Source organism: Tursiops truncatus, chromosome 16 (assembly GCF_011762595.2).
Source record: "Tursiops truncatus isolate mTurTru1 chromosome 16, mTurTru1.mat.Y, whole genome shotgun sequence".
In the NCBI taxonomy this organism is placed as follows: Eukaryota; Metazoa; Chordata; class Mammalia; order Artiodactyla; family Delphinidae; genus Tursiops; species Tursiops truncatus.
Genome location: NC_047049.1, coordinates 878835 through 895780, shown reverse-complemented (window position 1 = coordinate 895780; position 16946 = coordinate 878835). Strand labels below are relative to the sequence as shown.

At 61.2% G+C, this 16946-nt stretch overlaps 1 long non-coding RNA gene across 1 annotated transcript; it reads left to right on the top strand.

The window, feature by feature from the left end:
• The first annotated feature begins 7456 nt into the window (after positions 1-7456).
• LOC141276769 (uncharacterized) lies at positions 7457-14033 on the top strand. The gene is made up of 2 exons (XR_012326774.1): positions 7457-12578; positions 13154-14033. It is a non-coding gene; the product is annotated as an uncharacterized lncRNA (long non-coding RNA).
• The last annotated feature ends 2913 nt before the right edge of the window (positions 14034-16946 follow it).

Genomic DNA, 16946 nt, shown 5'->3' with positions numbered 1-16946 from the left:
GCCCCAAGGTCAAGTGTGAGGATGGCCACCAGCACATGGGGCTTTGGAGCGCCACAGACAGACGGGGGACCGCCTCTGCAAGAGACACAGGCAGTCCCTTGCCCTGGAGTCGCCCCTGGGCCGTCCCAGGCCAGCGCCCTCTATGGTCCAGCTGGGCCCGGCCCTGATAGGACCCTCAGGCCTGCGGGCTCCCCGGTCCCTTGACCACTGTGCTCCTGCCCTGGGCTGGGGGCCTCTCCGTGCCATGGCCCCAAGGCTCCCCTCCAGCCACCCACTGCTCAGACACGAAGGGCGCCCAGGATGGGGCTGCCCGCACGGAAGCCTTCAGGAGGGCGGCTAGGCCAGAGGGGCTAAAGGGGAGCCGAGCCCTGGCCATTCCTGTCCCAGGGCCTTATACGCCCCCGCCAGCTGGGGTGCGCTGTCCCCTGGGGCAGACAGCAGTTCTAATTGAAAGGGAAGGCAGCCTTTTTTTCTCTTCAGTCTTTGTGACTGTTTCTTTAAGCAGCAAATTGATCATGTTTTCTTGCCAGTTTGATGTCATTGCATCTCACCACGCCCTCCTGCGTGACCGGCATTCTTCTCCGGACCCAGGAGGTAGGACCCTCACCAAGAGCTGGCCCCCCAGACCTGGGCTGATGGCTGGCTCCTGGTGATATCTGGGATGCCACGGTGATGGCCGGCCCTCAGCTCCTTCACCACACCGGCGCCCCCCCAGAGGCTGGGCACAGTGCCTGTAGGAAGGGAGTGGGCCTCCAGGGGAGTGGGCACCTTGGGGGGGCGGGGGGGGAAAGCTCAGTGGAGCAGGAAGGCCCCTGCCATTCTGGAAGGGGCCGGGGCGGGGCCCTCTCAACAGAGGGACCCCACAAGCACGCCCCAGGCAGGAGGGGTTGGTGTGCTCAGGAGGGGAAGGGTGGGGAGGCTGGGCTGTCAGCGGAGCTGAGGGAGCTGTCCAGGGCCCTCCTGACTCTGGGTCCCAGCTTCCCATGGGTCTCCCTATGGGAGCTCGTCTGCTCCGAGAACAGAGCCGGCCGGGCCTCCCTCGTGTCCCTGTGGGGAGGGTTCTGATCCCTTAGCCTTCCAGGGGACCGGGGTGGGCCCCATGGGGAGCCCTCGCCTCGCCCCGCCCCACGTGGCACTCCAGCCTCCAGCCCCACAGGTCCCTGCAGGCACCCAGCAACCACTCGCCCACCCGGTCACACGACCCTGCTCCCCATGGGGCTGGCGGCCCACCCCCCGCCCCTTGGCCAGCTGTCCTCACCTTTGCTGTGGAGCAGGCTGGCTGGTGGAGGACAGCAGGGTGGAAGGCGACAAGTGTGCAGGGCACATGGCTGGCTTTCCGTCACCCTCCCCCCGCCCAGCCCAGCCCCGTTCCTCCAGGGGATGGGGTCTCGCATCCCCTCCCAGCTGCGGCGGGGGGAGATTATCTTCCTCTCACTGCCCGTTCGAGGTCCTCCAGCCAGGTGGCCCATTTCGGCCAGGCCCCTCCGCCCCAGAGGCCCGAGCCCCCGACCCCCAATCCATGGTCTTCAGAAGCCAGAGCGTCCAAGGAGGCACGTGCTGCGGGGACAGGGCCCGCGTGGGGTCCCAGGTCTGGAGTCTGGGGTCTCCTTAGCATGGCCACTTCCAGGCTGAACCCACAGCAAGGAGAAGGAAGGTGGAGGGACACAGGACACAGCCCGTGGTGGCCTGGCTCCCCCCGAACCCTGGGGTGACGGCTTACTTTTGGGCTTGCAGTGTCCATCTAGAAGGAGCCATTGGGTAGAGGGGCACTGATCGGGTGGCGGCCCAAGGAGGCAGTGGAGGCGGGGCTGGGGGCTGGGGGCTTCCCCTGGGATAGAAGGGAAGCCCCCAGATGGAGGAGCTGCTGAGCAGCTGGCCAGAGGGCATGAAGCCTCGCAGGTCCCCCTAGTCTCCCACACCAGCACCACTCTTTTAGTCTCCATGGAAGCCTGGGGCTGGGAGGAACACCGCTGTCCCGTCGTTCAGTTGGGGAACCAAGGCCCCGAGACCGCACTGTCAGGCCAGGTGATGCTGAAGGGGTTCGGGACTTGTCCTCCGCGGGGGCAGCCCCTGCTCACCCTGCCGCCCACCAGGGAGGTCGACGTCTTCTTCAGCTCTCAGAACTCCATGGGGTGTGCGACCTGCCTATACCAGGCAGTGTGATTCTAGACATGGGCCTGGACCCCAGGGAGGCCTGGGCTTCCAGGTGGGCCAGGTGCTGTGCGGCACGGGTCGTGGGTGGGGCTCTTGGCCCCAGGATGACCAGCTTCTGCGGCCCCTCAGTCCCCGATCCCCCCTCCCCGCTGCGCCTCTGGTCTCCACTCGCCATAAAGCACCCAGTATGGGATCCCCACATGCCACCTGCTAGGCTGCTCTTGGGGGTGGGGGTGGGGGCGGTGAGGGGCAGAGCAAACATTTACGGGGCCCTCACCGTGGGCCTGCAAGTTGCCACGGTGCCCACATCTCACAGCTGGGGACACTGGGGCTGGGGCATCCCACTTGGTCCCCGAGCCCTGTCTGCAGGGTTTAAAGGCCCTGCCACCGGTGGTGTGGCCCCCTTGCTGTACCAGGAACCAGGGTGGTACCTTCCCTTTTCTCCAAGTTTTTTTCTCTGATTATAAAATAATCCCTGTTTGGGGTAGAACATTAGTAAAATAAAGAAAAGCAGAAAAGCAAAGCAAAATCCCCTGCCGTCTCCCACCCCCGTGGGTCCTCCGCGTATTTCTCCCTGCGTGACTCCTCTGGGCATTACCAGATCCTTCCTTGCATTCCTGGCCTCCAGCCACCCAGGAAGCTCTGCCTGACTCCCCTGCCCAGCCTCCCCCTGTCCTGGGGCTCCCACCCGCCCCCTTCCTGCCTTGGGCCCGGGGCGTGTCCAGCGGGCATCTCCACCCTCCTGGACGCTGCACAGGAGCTGTCAGTGGTCTGAGGCTGGGGCCGCCGGCACCCAGAGCCTCCCGCAGAGAAGGGAGCGGGCCTCTGCCCCGGCCATCGTCAGGCCGCGGTAAGGGATGAAGGTGGAGGAGACGGAAACCAGGTGGGGCACGGCCATCCTGCTGGCCGATGGGGGCCCCGTCCCCGGCCTGAGGGTGGCCTTCGTCTGCTGGGGAAAAGCTAAGTAGCTTGTGCTCTTCCCGCACCCCTAGAGCCCCAAGGAAGCTTCCGGCCTGAAGCCCATCAGTACCCAGTGGAAGGCAGGGGCCGGGGCTGGGGTGGGCTGCCCACAGCCCCTCGCCCACCTTTTCGGGCTGGAGGCACGTCAGCGGACGCTCCGGTGCGGCCTTGCTGGGCCTGCGTCCCGTCAGTTACACAGTTACCAGGGCCTCCCTTCCTGCCCCGCCCTCGGAGCGTCCTGGCAGTGCTGGCTGATTTATTTTTAGCTCCGCCTGACGCCAGGGTTGCCTTTCACCTCGGAGATCAGAGGCCTGGGGCTGGGCGGCCAGCGCCCTTGACCCTGCTGGGCATAGAGGGAGGCAGAGCAACGGGGTGTGCCTTCCTTCCCCAGGGGCCCCAAGCCTGGGGGTGCAGCCCGGGCAGCCCGAAGCTGGGGTGGCGGTCAGAATCCTCATTCTTCAGGAAACTGAGGTTGAGGCCTGAGCAAATGGACCCACCCCTCCTGGGGGTGCAGGTGGGGATGGGGGTGGGGATGGGCGATGGGGATGGGGGATGCGGGTGGGATAGGGAAGAGGTGGGGTGGGAAGTCCTGGTCAGCTCAGGCTGCGTTCCGAAGTACTACGGACGCGTATTTCTCCCAGAGTGGGAGGCAGAAGTGCAGGGTCTGGGTGCCGGCTGATCCAGTGCCGGGTGAGGGGCCCCTCCTGGTGCATAGGTGGCGCCTTCTGATGACTGAGAGCCTGGTCTCCCCTGGGGATAACACTGACCCTATTGTGGGTGTCTCACCCTCATGACCTCATCGAAACTGAATCACCCCTGAGGCGCCTCTCAAATACCGTCGTGTTGGGGGTTATACGTCACCATGTGGATTTGGGGGTGTGGACACGAGGAGGCACCCTGGACCGGGGGGGTGTGAGCTGGGCCTCAGGGATCAGCCAGAAGGCCACAGGAGGAAAAGTGGGTGCCAGGGGTCTTGAGGGAGCCGGGAGGACTGTGAATGGACCTGGACCCGACCTGCGGGCACTGGGGAGGGGTGAGTGGGGTGGGGGAGGCCCGAACCGAGGAGGGCTGAGGATGGGGTCCAGGAAGGAGTCCTGCGAAGGGGGTGGGGTCGCAGAGGAGTGTGGCAGCACGGGGGTGGAGGAGGGCAGGCTGGGGTTCAGGGGGAGCCGAGCCGCGGCCGGGCCGCTGGGGCCCAGGTGCTGGTCGTGCACGGGGCCTGGATGGGTGGGGCCCGTGCGCCCACAGGAGGAGGGCTGGGGGGGCCGCCTGCTTTGGGGAGAAAGCCTTGCCCGGCCCCGCCGGCTGCGTCGGCCCCTCTTCCCCCTTGCTCCTGCCCCCCTGTTTTCCGGTGGGAGCAGGATGGGGGATCGCCCAGCACAGGCGTCCGCGGGCAGACGGGAGCTCCTCACGCAGGTGGGAAGGGGCTGTGTTAGGGCCAACCTCAGTGACAGTCACCCGGCCTTTGGGTCCCTAGTGTGGAGTCAGGCTCAAGCACAGAGCTCCTAGTGGCCCTCTGTCATGGAGAGAATGGCCCTAAGGAATTCCCCTCATGTTTTTAGGGCGAGGACTCATGACAGGAACAGGGGTCAGGAATCCCTTCAGTCCATCTCATCTCCCCAGGCCAGAGGCACCTGGTCATTCCAGAGCCAGGTTTACAGAGACGCGGCTCTCAGCCCATCAGACCACCCGCCACAGGGTGCGGTTCAGCAGCTTTCAGGGCGTTCACAGATTGTACAGCCGTCGCCACAGTCGGTTCCGGAGCCTCCCGTCACCGCCTTCAGCCATTGCCTGAGCCCGGCCCAGCGCCCGAGACCTCACATCTGAGGAGCTGCCCAGCCTGGATGTTCACACCAGCGGGTCTCGTGGTGTGTGGACTCGGCGCCCGGCTCGCCCCCCGGAGCTCAGTGTTTGCAGCGCCCACGCTGCCGTCTGCGTCGGGGCTCCCCTCCATTGTGGGCAAGAGCGTTCCCTGGCTCGGGTGGGCCGTTTTGTTTGTCCCCTTTTCTGTCGGTGGACACTTGGGTTATCTGCCTCGTGGCTGCTGTGAATACTCCGTGCAGTCTCGGGGTGACATGTTTTCATCTCGCCTGGGTACACGGGGTCCTTACCTCCTGGGATTCACCGCCTCAGGTGACTTGCTGAGACCCGGCTTCCGGTTTCGTCTGAGACGCAGGCTCCTGGCCTGTGGCCCAGCTGCCTCCCTGGCCTCCCCCCACGCCCAGGGTTCCGTGCCCCACCCCACCCGAGTGGCTGCAGAGATGGCTGTCGTAGGGTGGGCTCGGAGGGGAGGGGCACAGGCCTGACCGGTCCTCCAACACCCGGCTCCTGGCACGCTGTCCAGAGACGCCTTCCCATCGTCCGCCTTGCCGCAGATGCGCCAGCCCTTCCGGACAGTCCCCAACCGGCAGTTGCCCGTGTGCTGAGAAGGGGCCTCCTGGCCATCACAGATCGTCCCACTGGGCTTAGGAGGAGAGTGGCAAGGCGGTGAGGTCCCTCCTGCAGCCAGTCCCAGGCCCCCTGGCCTGGCATTTGGCGACGGGGCCCTGGAGGTGCCCAGGCCCAGCAGGGACGACCCTGCAGGTGCAGGCTGGGTCCACCCCACAGGCTTTGGGGTCCCCCCAACAGGCATCGCCTTCCCTTGATTGGCTTTTTGTTGCACCTGCTTGGAGCCCTACATCAAGGACACAGGACAAAAACTCTGGAGTTAACCAAGCCCCCATAGCAACTGTTGCCACGGGCTCTCCTAACCTAAACCGGACCCACCCCCCCCACTCCATATTAGGTAAAATAATCACCATGCAGTGACCGTGTAGTTTCCTGGCCAATCACCTAATGCCATCCTGCCGCAGGAACTTCCTTTGTCTTGAGGCTATAGAAGTTGGCCACTAGCCTGCAAAGGGGGTCGGCTCTCCCTGGTCTATCGGGAAGTCGCCCGCCGTATTCGCAGCGCCCCTCACTAACTCTGCTCTTCGTTCTCAATAAACTCACTCTCATCTAAAATACTCTGTGTCTGGAAATTCTTCTTCCAACCAGTGCGTGGACCACAACACTGCTTTCCTGGCGAGCCCCCTGCATGGATGGCCTGTCCATGTCCGCGTAGGCCTTTCCGGGATGGGGGGCATAAAACTCTCAGGGACCTGGCGTGTGTGTTTGCTGGGACACGGGTGCACCCCTGGCCCAGGGTCTCATATGGTGGCTTGGTTTCTGCAGAAAGGGGAGTGCAGCCCTGCTTTCTCAGCGTAGCACAATGACTTAAATGTGCTGTGCGGTCATTCCACGCAGCGAGGCTCCGCTAACCAGAGACCCTTCCTACAAACAGCCATCGCTCTGGCCTCAGTCCCGGAGGAACCCTTTCCTTCTGGGTCACATACTGTGCATTTTCCCCTGAAATATTTCAAGTGTTAGGTCCCAGCTTCAAGCACATTAGCTCTAAAGTAGACTATGTTTAGCTTGATTGTTAAACTGAACTTGGCTCTGAGATTTTAAAACAGAAAAAACTCCTGCCAGAACTATGTATCTAAAGAGATAACATGTTGATCTTGGCAAGAAGACGTCGCACTTTCTTCAGGCATTTGCGGTTGGGTTAGTACTTATTGGGAGGAGTGGACACCAGGGAAACGTCTAGAACGTTAGACAGATGTTGCACATCGATGCACGTGCTCAAATACTTTATCTCTTTTCAGAAATGAGCTTTTTGGTTTAATTGCTCTGAATGTAGTGGCTGAGATTAAACCACGTGTGCCTTCAGAACGGAAAATCCTGCAGAAGTCCTCAGATCCATCTGCAAAGCTGGGAACGGGCCCCACTGGGCAAGCCCTGGGGGGGCTGTGTGCCTGGGCGTGTGTGCACGTGTATGAGTTGCATCAACACAGAATTGCACTTTCAGTGTGATCGTTCCTTCCTTTCAGGCCGCTGCGGAGGTGCCCGCTGTCTGTGGCCATCACTGGCTGTGGAGCCCTGGTCTGCGGTGGTTCCTGATGCTCTGCTCCATTCACCAATGGGGAGACTGGCTGTTGAGGGGCTGGCCTGAGCCAGGGCCGCTGTTCCCAGGTCCTGCAGGGCTCTAAGGGGCCCCCTTTGGTAGCCTGGGGATAATTTTTTAATATTTAATAAACTTTTTTAAATTAATAGACTTCAGGGCATTCCCTGGCGGTCCAGTGGTTAGGACTGCACGTTCTCACTGCCGAGGGCACAGGTTCAATCCCTGGTCGGGGAACTAAGATCCTACAAGCCACGTGATGCAGCCAAAAAAAATAAAATAAAATAAGAGACTTTATATTTTAGAGCAGTTTTAAGTTCCCAGAATAATTGGGCAGATGGTACGGAGCCTTCCCATCCCCTCACTGCACATCCCTTGTTACTCACACCTGGCACCAGTGGGATACATTTGTGGCAGCTGAGAAGCCAACATTGATACATTATTATTAAACAAGCCCAGTGTCCACGTGAGGGTTCACTCCGAGTCCTACACTCCAGGGTTTTTGACAAACGCGCATGACAGTACCCACCGTTACGGTAGCACACGGAATCATTTCACTGCCCTAAAATCCCGTCTGCCACCATTTATTAATGTTTTCAATGAGTAAAGACACATTGGATTTCAAAGGAAGCAGTTATTTTTTAAATAATTATCAAAATATTAACAAAGCGGCCGCGTGGGCTCCGTGCTGATCTGGGTGAGGAAGCCCGAGCTGCTGGCACCGCCCAGGCTGGGGCCGTGGTGAGCGTGGAGCCCTGTGCTCCCTGGCGCACGTGAGTGCCAGGCACCGCGGACACTCCTGGGGAGGGAAACGCTCAGTTTCGGTTGAGCTCAGCGAGGCTAAGACGCCGTTTGTTCCTGTCCACGTTCACAGGCCCCTGAACCAAGGGTCCCTGCTCTAGAAAAAACTTCGGAAGCTGGTGAACTGGGACAACACAGGCGAACGGGAATAGAAAATGCGCTTTCAAAACCAGATCTGTGCTGCCTTTGGAATCTCCCTCACGGCAAGTAGCCAAGTGGCGCTCAGATTTCCCTGTCTGCACAGACGGCTCTGAGCGAATTCAATGATCTCACGTTGACAGAAAAGGGTTAATTAGGAGACGTTGATCAGGCTTTGCAGGAGGGCGTGTAATTAGTGCCCGTCTGCGCCGCAGGCACGAGGGTTGCATGCCAGCGTCTTCCCGGGGCCGGAGAGCTGCTGCCTGAGCCGGGAGAGGCTGCAGGGCGACCACTGTGCCGCTCCCAGGGGTCCAGCAGGCAGCCGGCACCCCGCCGTGCCCTCACCACCCGCCCCCCGGGCCCCGTGACTCCCCCTGGTGCACAGGGCACCATGGACAGGCATGGGCTGGGCCCGGGCCACCGGTGCTGCGGGGATGGACGCGCAGCTCGGAGGCCAGGACAGCGACGCCTTCACGGCTGCTGGGAAAAGGCCGCTGGGCTCGAAGGACCAGAGCCTCGGCGGCGCGGCCCTGTTGGCTCGGTGGCCCCCTGGGCAGCGTCAGCCCTCGGTGAGCAGGTGCTTGGGTTCTCTCCCGCTCCGCAGCCCCTGCCCGGCTCAGAATAGCGCCGTGTGGCCTGCTCTCCGGCCCCCGCCCCGCCCTTCCTCCCGTTTTCTGCCCCACTCGTTTTGACCTCGTTCCTTCAGGCCCTCAGATGCCTTTCCCATCCCAGGATGCCAGAGCTCAGGTGGCTGAGACCTGCACTCACGGCAGGCGCCCTGTCCCCCTGCCCCATTGGTCCCACCGCCAGCGCCTCCCTCCCCTGGAGGCCCAGGCAGGATTGACTGGGGTACCAAGGCAGGGGGCGTACCCAAGTCTCCCTCCTGCTGTGGGAGTGGGGAACCAGGGCAGCTTGTCCAGGTCCCCGGCTGGCCAGGCTACCACTTGTATGTTGATCTGTGCCCCAGGGCCTCAGCCAGACTCACAGTCCCCTCTGGGGTGGCTGCCACCCCCTCCACATGGCGTCTGGCTCTGAGCCTGTGGGCAGGGTGTGCTGGGGACTCTCCGGGGAAGGCCAGGGGTCTACAAGGCTTTCCGCGGCCGGCCATTCTGAGCACCCATCTGCCCCTCCCGTTGTCCCTGCCCTGCCCCTCCCTGCCCCAAAGGCAGGCCCTGGCATACTTAGTCCCACCTGCCAGCCAGCAGGGGTCCTGAGCTGGCAAGGCGCCCAGGGGAGGGGTCCCACCCAGAGGGGTCCCACCCCTTCACCCGGGCAACAGGACTCCAGGCCCGCTTCTCCCTGGCCCCCTCCTCTCAGCAGTGCTTTTGTCTCCAGGAAAGCAGGCATCTCAGGAAGGGCTTCTGCCCCTGGGTACAGGGGCCGGCCTGGCTGGAGGACGCAGCGGGGTGGTGGGTGGAGGAGAGGGTCCTTTCCTCCCACTTCAGGACCTGGGTGGGCAGAGCCTTGGGCTCCCGGGCCTCTGGAGGGCTGGACTTGGCCTCCCCACGGTGATCTCAGGGCCTGTCCCCAGCCCCCGGGGCCCCTTCCGCCCACGGGGCATCTCATCGGCCTCTGGCGGGCGCCCACGTGTAGCCTGAGTTCCAGGTAGGCTCTAGGGGGCTCGTCTGGCACATGCTGGAGGCCCTCGGGACTCTGTGATGCCGCGACAGTGACCGCGTTTCCTAGGAAACCGCAGCCAGCTGCTGGGCGGCTGCGGCTGGTGCAGGCAGGGGACACCCGGGCGGGAAGGTGTGTCCCAGCGCGTGTGTCTGTGGGGGGGTCTGTTTGGGGGTGTCTTGTGCGAGCCTGTGCCGTGGCAGGCCTCTGAGGGGCATCTGCCTGAGCGTCCTGGCTCTCTGTCTGGGTCTCCTGGGGGTGTCTGGTGTGGGTGTGTGTGTGTCGTGGGCACTTCTCCTCGGGCCTGGGGCTCACAGCCTCACCCACCAGCACCGAGCTTGCCCTGTCAGCTGGCAGGGCTGCTCCCCTCCCTCGCCCGCCTGGCAGAGGCCTGAGGCCTTCCGGACGCTCCCGTTGGCAAACAAGCGGGGCCGCCCGGGCCTGGCCCAGAGGGAGGAGTGACCCGCCGAGGGGGGTGAGGCCTGGCCGCTCGCTCTCAGCAGGAAGTGGACGGTGCCTCAGAACTGCAGCGTCGTCAAAGCCCACCGCCTGCAGCTTCCTGCCAGCCCCTCCGTGTCCCTGCACAGACTCCCTGGGCCTGTTGGTCAACCTCCTCCCCCTGAGGACAGGACGAGCGCACCCTTTGCGTCCCGTGGACTTGGTCGTGTCTGGAGGTCTCTCCTGGGGAGACCTCCCCCACCCCAGGTGTGCTCTGGGTCACCATGAGGGCGCGGGCTGAGCCGTGGGTGGGGCGGGCTTGCAGGTCGGGGGCCCTCAGGACACAGTGGAGCCCAGGGCGCCACCTCCCCTCCATCTGCGTGTAACTTTCTGGGCCACACACGGTGCACAAGATCAGGGAGCCGAGGACGCAGGGAGGAGGAGATGCAGGGTGGCCATCCCGAGGGCCACAGGCCTGTTGACACTGTGGTACCACCCACCCTGCGGTCTGTGGGTGCGCGGGGCCGGTGGGGAGACCCGGGGCTTTGGTGGTCCCTCACCTGACCCTGCTGTTGGCGAGGCCACACGCTCTGCCGGGTGAACTGAGGTGCAGGGCCTGGGGGGGCCCGGCTCCTGGGAGGCGCCAAGGACAGAGTCATCTTCAGGGCCTGCCAGCTGGGGCACAGCTACCCCCGCGGCCCTTTCCAGCACCGGGACTGTCCCCAGAGGTTCAGTGACTCCCAGCCTGCCTACCGCTGTGGCCCCAGCAGAGGGGCCAGAGTCTCCTCGTCGGGAGCCCATTGCCCCTCCCCGGGGGCTGTGGGGCCCATGGCAAGGCACGCTGTCAGGCTGCCAGGGAAACGGGTGGCTCCAAGCACCCTCAGGCCTCGGGGCCTGCACCTCATTCATTCGTTTGTTCAGTTGTTCCGGCAACCCCTGTGGGGATCCAGGCTCCAGGAGACCAAAGTGGACGCAGAGCAGTCGCTGGCTCCTTGGCGCTCAGCCCCAGATGCGTTTTCTTTGAGGACGTGACCTGTGAGGGTGACTGTGACGCGAAGAAGAATCCAGCCCCCTGGGGAAATCAGGGGGACTTCCTGGAGGAGGCAGTCTTCAGGCTGACGCTGAAGCAAGAATGGCAGTTAGCTTGCTGAGGGTGGCGCTGGAGGAGGGAGGAGTTTTCCGGACAGAGTTTGCATGGCCTGGTGCAGGGCTCCCTCTTGGTCCTGCTCAGACATGGGGCCCACACGAGGACGTGTGTGTAGGGGTGCTGGTGGAGGGCACAGCAGGGCCATGGAGGTGAGCGAGGCCGAGGCCCTGGAAACCGGGGAGCCTGCTGCAGGCCCTGGAGGAGCACCAGCCTGGGTCTGCGGGGCTGGGGGCTGGGAGCTCTCCCAGGCAGGTCTGCAGTGTGGGCTGTAGCAGAACCTGGGGGTTCTTTGGGGGCGAACAGTGTGGGGCAGGTGAGGAGGGCTCACCCCCAGCGCAGGAGTGAGAGCAGGCGACCCTGGGTGCCCCATCATGCCCTATCTTGAGGTCTGCCTGGGTGCACGTGGTGGGGAGGAGTGGGGTGAGCCCAAACTCCGGTGTCACTAAAGCACATTAAGTACATGGGGGCTTTGGGCCACCCTGTGTCTGGGGCCTCTGCTCCCCACTCCACATTCCAGGAGAAGCAGACCAGCAAGGCACCCCATCCTCCAGGCATGGGGGTGGGCGCAGAGCAGGGAGGCCGGATGGGGAAGGGCTCAGGACCTGCCAGGCCCAGCCCCTGCCAGCAGAGACCCCCAAAGGGCCCTGACCCCAAGGACAGGAAGCAGCACCCTGAGGCCAGGGCTGGGGTGCTCTGAGGGGTCCCCTGTATTGAAAGTACAGAAACGGTGGCCCCAGGGAGGTCCTTTGTACAGCAGCAGCGTGGCCACCACCCCATGTCCACCCCCTGGGAAGAAGGGGCTGGGGGGTGGAGAGTGACACGGACGGCAGAGGGCCGGCAAAGGGGACGTGCCAGGGAGGGGTCCATCAGGCAGCCCCTCTTCCCACCCGGCCCTTCCCCGCGCCCGCTCTGCTCCCCGCCATGTGGCCCAGTCCCTGAGGGGCCCAATATATAGATTTTCCCCTTTGCTAATTGGAATGTCTGCCTTAGAGGTAACAAAGAATTAGACATGCAGGATTTACAGTTAACATTTTAAAAAAGCACTTTCCCCCCTTTGAGCTAATATTGGATAAGGAGAAGCAGGACGTCAGCCTGCAGCTGACGGGAATGAATGATCACTGTGGCCACCATCGCTCTGAGGAGCCTTCGTCCCTACCCCGGGCCCAGCGCCAGAGCAGCCCGGGGTGGGGGAGGGGCTGGCCGGGGTGCACGGTCTGCCGGCCCCTCCCACCCCGGCCTCACAGAGCAGGGAGATCAATCCTCATGCTGCAAGCCTTTCTGCGACAGGGGAGACTGTCAGGCTGGAGTCACCGTGCGCTCAGGCTGGGGGAAGAAAGCGAGGTGCGCTTCATTATGTAATTGTTCTCGAGTCTAATTTAGCATAGAGTCCTCTTGGGCTCCAGAAGCCACAGCACAGCCCGTGCTTTGATGGGGCGGGGTGGCAGCATTGCTGGGCGTTGTTCAAATTAACGCGGCCACCTTGGATACCGGGTCGAGCACCGCAGAGCCACAAAGCCAGGCGGCGGCTGGCCTGCAAGACTCTGGCCCCAGAGAGGCTGGGAGAGGGGAGGGGGCTTCTCCGGGGGTGGGGCGGGCGGGTGGGTGGAGGGCCCAGTCCGTGGGTGCTGTGAGCAAATTGGGAAGGGGCCCTGGTCCTTCCCGGCTCAAGTGCAGGTCCTCAGCTGTGCTCGAGGTCAGGGCTGGACGCCATGGCCCCGCTGGAGCCAGGGCAGGGCCTCAGTTGCTGTGATGGTGAATTTCACGTGTCTGCTGGGCTGGGCCACGGCGCCAGCTGTGTAGTCAAACAGCAGTCCAGCTGTGGCTGTGAAGGTGTAATGTCTGCAATCCGGGGACTCTGAGGAAGAGCGTTGCTCTCCAGGAAACACAACCCCTGCTTCTCCTTCTCTCACCCACAGGATATTTCCAACGTCAGACCTGTGTGTCTTTTCCACACCAGCTGGGTGTTCTGCTATTTGACTCAATTCAGATACCGACCAGTTAGCTCAGACCCCACAGGGTAAGGGCTCAGTCCCACAACTGTCCCCCACTTCAGCCCCAGTCACAAGTAGTAGGTCCCCAGGTTACCCACAACTTCTGCCCTCTTGGCTACAAATCGGGGGTTCCCTTGACACCCTCCCACGATTTAATCATTTGCTAGACTAGCTGGAAGAACTCAGGTAAGTGCTTACTTACGTCCACCAGTTTATCAAGTCATAAAGGATGAACAGCCAGCTGAAGAGGCACTTAGGGGGAGGACTGGGAGTGTCCCAGGTGCAGGAGCTCTGTCCCCGTGGAACTGGGGTGTGTCATCCTCCCAGTACTTGGGTGTGTTCACCCACCTGGACTCTCTCAACCCCGCACTTCAGAGATTTTTACGCTGGCTTCATCATGTGACAGGGAAGAGCTAAATCAGAATCCAGGTTCGGTCTGTTTCTTTAACTTTAACCTTTGCTTTTCGTTGCCTTTGTTATTATAATCGTACATAATGGCCTGCCTCAGGGAACCCCGCCCCTCTGCCTGAATGTTAAACCCAAGTGCCTTGGTACCTCCTGACCCTGTCCACCTGCGGATGGCTACAAGAAAGAAGAATTAACACACCCCCTCCCCGAGGCTGGCCGTTCCAGGGGACATTTGCAAATCTTATGGCCTTTTTCCTTTACTTCCTCATCTCCTCCCCCTCTCTGTGCTATAAAAGAAACTGGCATCCAAATCTCATAAGATGGTTTTTCAGAGACACTAGTCTGCCATCTTCTCCGTCTGCCGCTTTCCGAATAAAGTCGTTCTCCTTGTCTCGGCGCCGCGCCTCCCGATTCATCGGCCTGTCGTGCGGTGAGCGGAGCGAGCCTGATCTCGGTAACCATCACATCGGGGTGCTCGGTCCTTAAGTCAGTCTCCAGCCCCTCCCCATTTCCCGGAGGGTGGTGGGGTGCCAACGAAAGTTCCAGCTCCTAACCGTGTCTTGGTCTTTCTGGTCACCAGCCCCCATCCAGGAGGCCACCCAGAGTCACCTCATTAGACGCTCCTATCACCCAGGAAATTCCGAGGGATTAAGGAGGGCTGCGTCAGGGTCTGGAGACGGGCCGATGTTTATTTTTTCTGTTATTTCACACCCTCCAACCTGTGGTGGGCCTCATCCAATCAGTTGCAGAACGTAAGAGAAAAAGACTGAAATTCCCCTTAGGAAGAGGGAATTCTGCCTCCAGACGTGAACCCTTCCGCGGGTCTGCCTACTGCCGGCCTGCCCTGCAGACTTCAGCCTGGCCGCGCCTGCAACGTGTGAGCCAGTCCCTTAAAATAAATCTCCCCCTCCTGGCACCCCCCACCCTCGCCCACACGCGCACAACCCCCCCACTGGTTCTGTCTCTCCGGAGAAGCCTGACCAGCCCGGGAGCCCAGCGGCGATGCGGAGGGCGGGGCATTCCGGGCTGTGAGACTGCGCAGAACCCACAGATGCCCCCAGCCCACCCCTCTAGGCTGCCACCGCCCTGGGTCCCCTGGTCCTTCTCCGTCCTGGATCTGGTTCATCGGGGCTGCAGCTTGGGGTCCAGAGACTGCAGGGCTCAGTGCTGGGTGGGAGCGGAGAGCGGGGAGGGGGGCGGGGGGAGGAATGCCAGATGAAATACAGGGTGCTCAGTTAAATTTGAATTTCAGATAAACAATGAATGAGACAGGTTTATACTGAAATGATTTATTGTTGATCAGAAATTCAAATATCACCTTGCTTTAACTTTGATTTTTTAATTTGCTAATCCTGTCCACCCTCGATGGGAGCCTCAGGACAGGTGGGCACGGGGCACCCTGTGTGCCGTGTGAGGGTCCAGCCTGGCCTCGCCCACCCTGCACTCCGCCCAGGCACTCCGCCCAGGCCTGCCTGCTCCAGCTCTGTCTCCTGGGAGGGGGCTCCTGGCACTCTGGGGAGGGGCTGGACCCAGTTCCCACTAAGGGTCTTCTCAGCGTGAGGGCCCGTGCTGCAGGCAGGGGCTGGACAGATGGGTGCAGCTGGGACCTTTTTGAAGCCACTGTCATAGCCATAAACACAGGGACCGCCAAGCCTCTGCCAACAGGACAGAGCCCACTGCTGTGTCCAGGCCTGGGGACAGTCTCCACCAAGTCCAGCCACCAGGGCTGGTCAGGGACCCTTGTTTCCAAGGATCTCTGGGTGACGCTTGCAATCCCGCCGCCCCACCCATTCCCCAGTGCTTTCCTAGTCGCCTCCAGGCCCTCCGGCATTCACTGGACACAGTGCCAGCCAAGAGACTCCCTGGCGCTAGCTCACAGGGAAGTGAGGATGCGGGAGGGCCTTTCACCCCCACAGAGCCCTGCGTTTAGCTGGCGCGTCGGACATGGAAGCTGCTCGCTCCTCCCAGGGGCTCTCTGGCGTTTTGGTCTCGCTGGACACCCCAGAGGAGCACGGATGCTGCCGGCGACCTCTGGTGCACCCCACCTCCCGCGCATCCAGGCCACGTGAGTGCAGAGAGCAGAAGGAACATGACTCCCAGTCAGCCCGCTGACCCCTTCAGCCCAGCCTGAGCTCCAGTTTGGAAACACTCATGCAGCCTTGGCTCTCAGGGCCAGGATCCCGTCCACGTCCCATCCTCCCAGGGTCGGCCATGACCCCGGCCCTTACTGTGGCGGCGGGTTGGCCTTACGGAGGTGGGGGCGGGTCGGGGAGAGGGTCCTTTATCCGTCGCCTCTTCCTTGAAGCCGCAAATGCAGGCAAAATGCACCCTCTGTTCCTGGAGATGCAGGTCCCCCACCCCGCTCAGACCTGTCCTGCTGGCCAGCCTTTTGTGCCCCTTTCTTGCTCTGTTCTGATTATAAAAGTTACAGCTGCGCATTATACATTATTAAGAAAATGTGAAAACATTTTAAAGAACAAAATTGAAATTACCCATAATCACACCCAACAGAGATAATCACAGTTGCCTCTTTGGTATATTTCTTTTGGAGGGATATGCACGCACATGCACACACATAGATACACACATGTGCACACACAGACACACGCACACTCATAGATACATACATATACACAGAGAGACACATACATACACATACACGCAGATACATGCATGCATGGTTACACAGAGGGAGATACACACACACAGAGATACGTGCGTACACACAAACATAGGTACATACACACATACATGCATGCACACACACACATACACGCATACATGCACACATTAGATACATACAGACACGCACACAGGTACATACACACAGATACATACCCAGAGCGGTTGAAGTCATTCTATGCACAACATCATTTCATACACCTTTTCTCTTGCATTAAAACTTGTTCAAAATCAACAAGATGTTAAGGGACCTGTGGGGCTTCTGTACCATTCACTGCGCCTGACCTTCGGATGCGCCACTTGATGCCCTGCGTTTGCATTTACAAACCACCCCTGCTGAGCAGGTCTGCCTTTGTCTGAAGAGGCCACGCTCGCTGGGAGAGTCTCCTGGGGGAATTCCGGGATCCAGCCCTGAGGACAATTTTAAGGTTCTTGGTAGGAAAAGCCAAGCAACCTTTACAGAAATATAGATGGTCTAAAATGACACATCTCAAGGGGAAATTTGACACAAAACTTAAATAAATGGTGGACAAGTGTTGGACCATGACTTCTCCTTTCCTTTTCGTAACATTTAGGTTGACCTGTGCTTGGTGTAGAAATAATAGATAGATATCAGGTCATTAGAAAG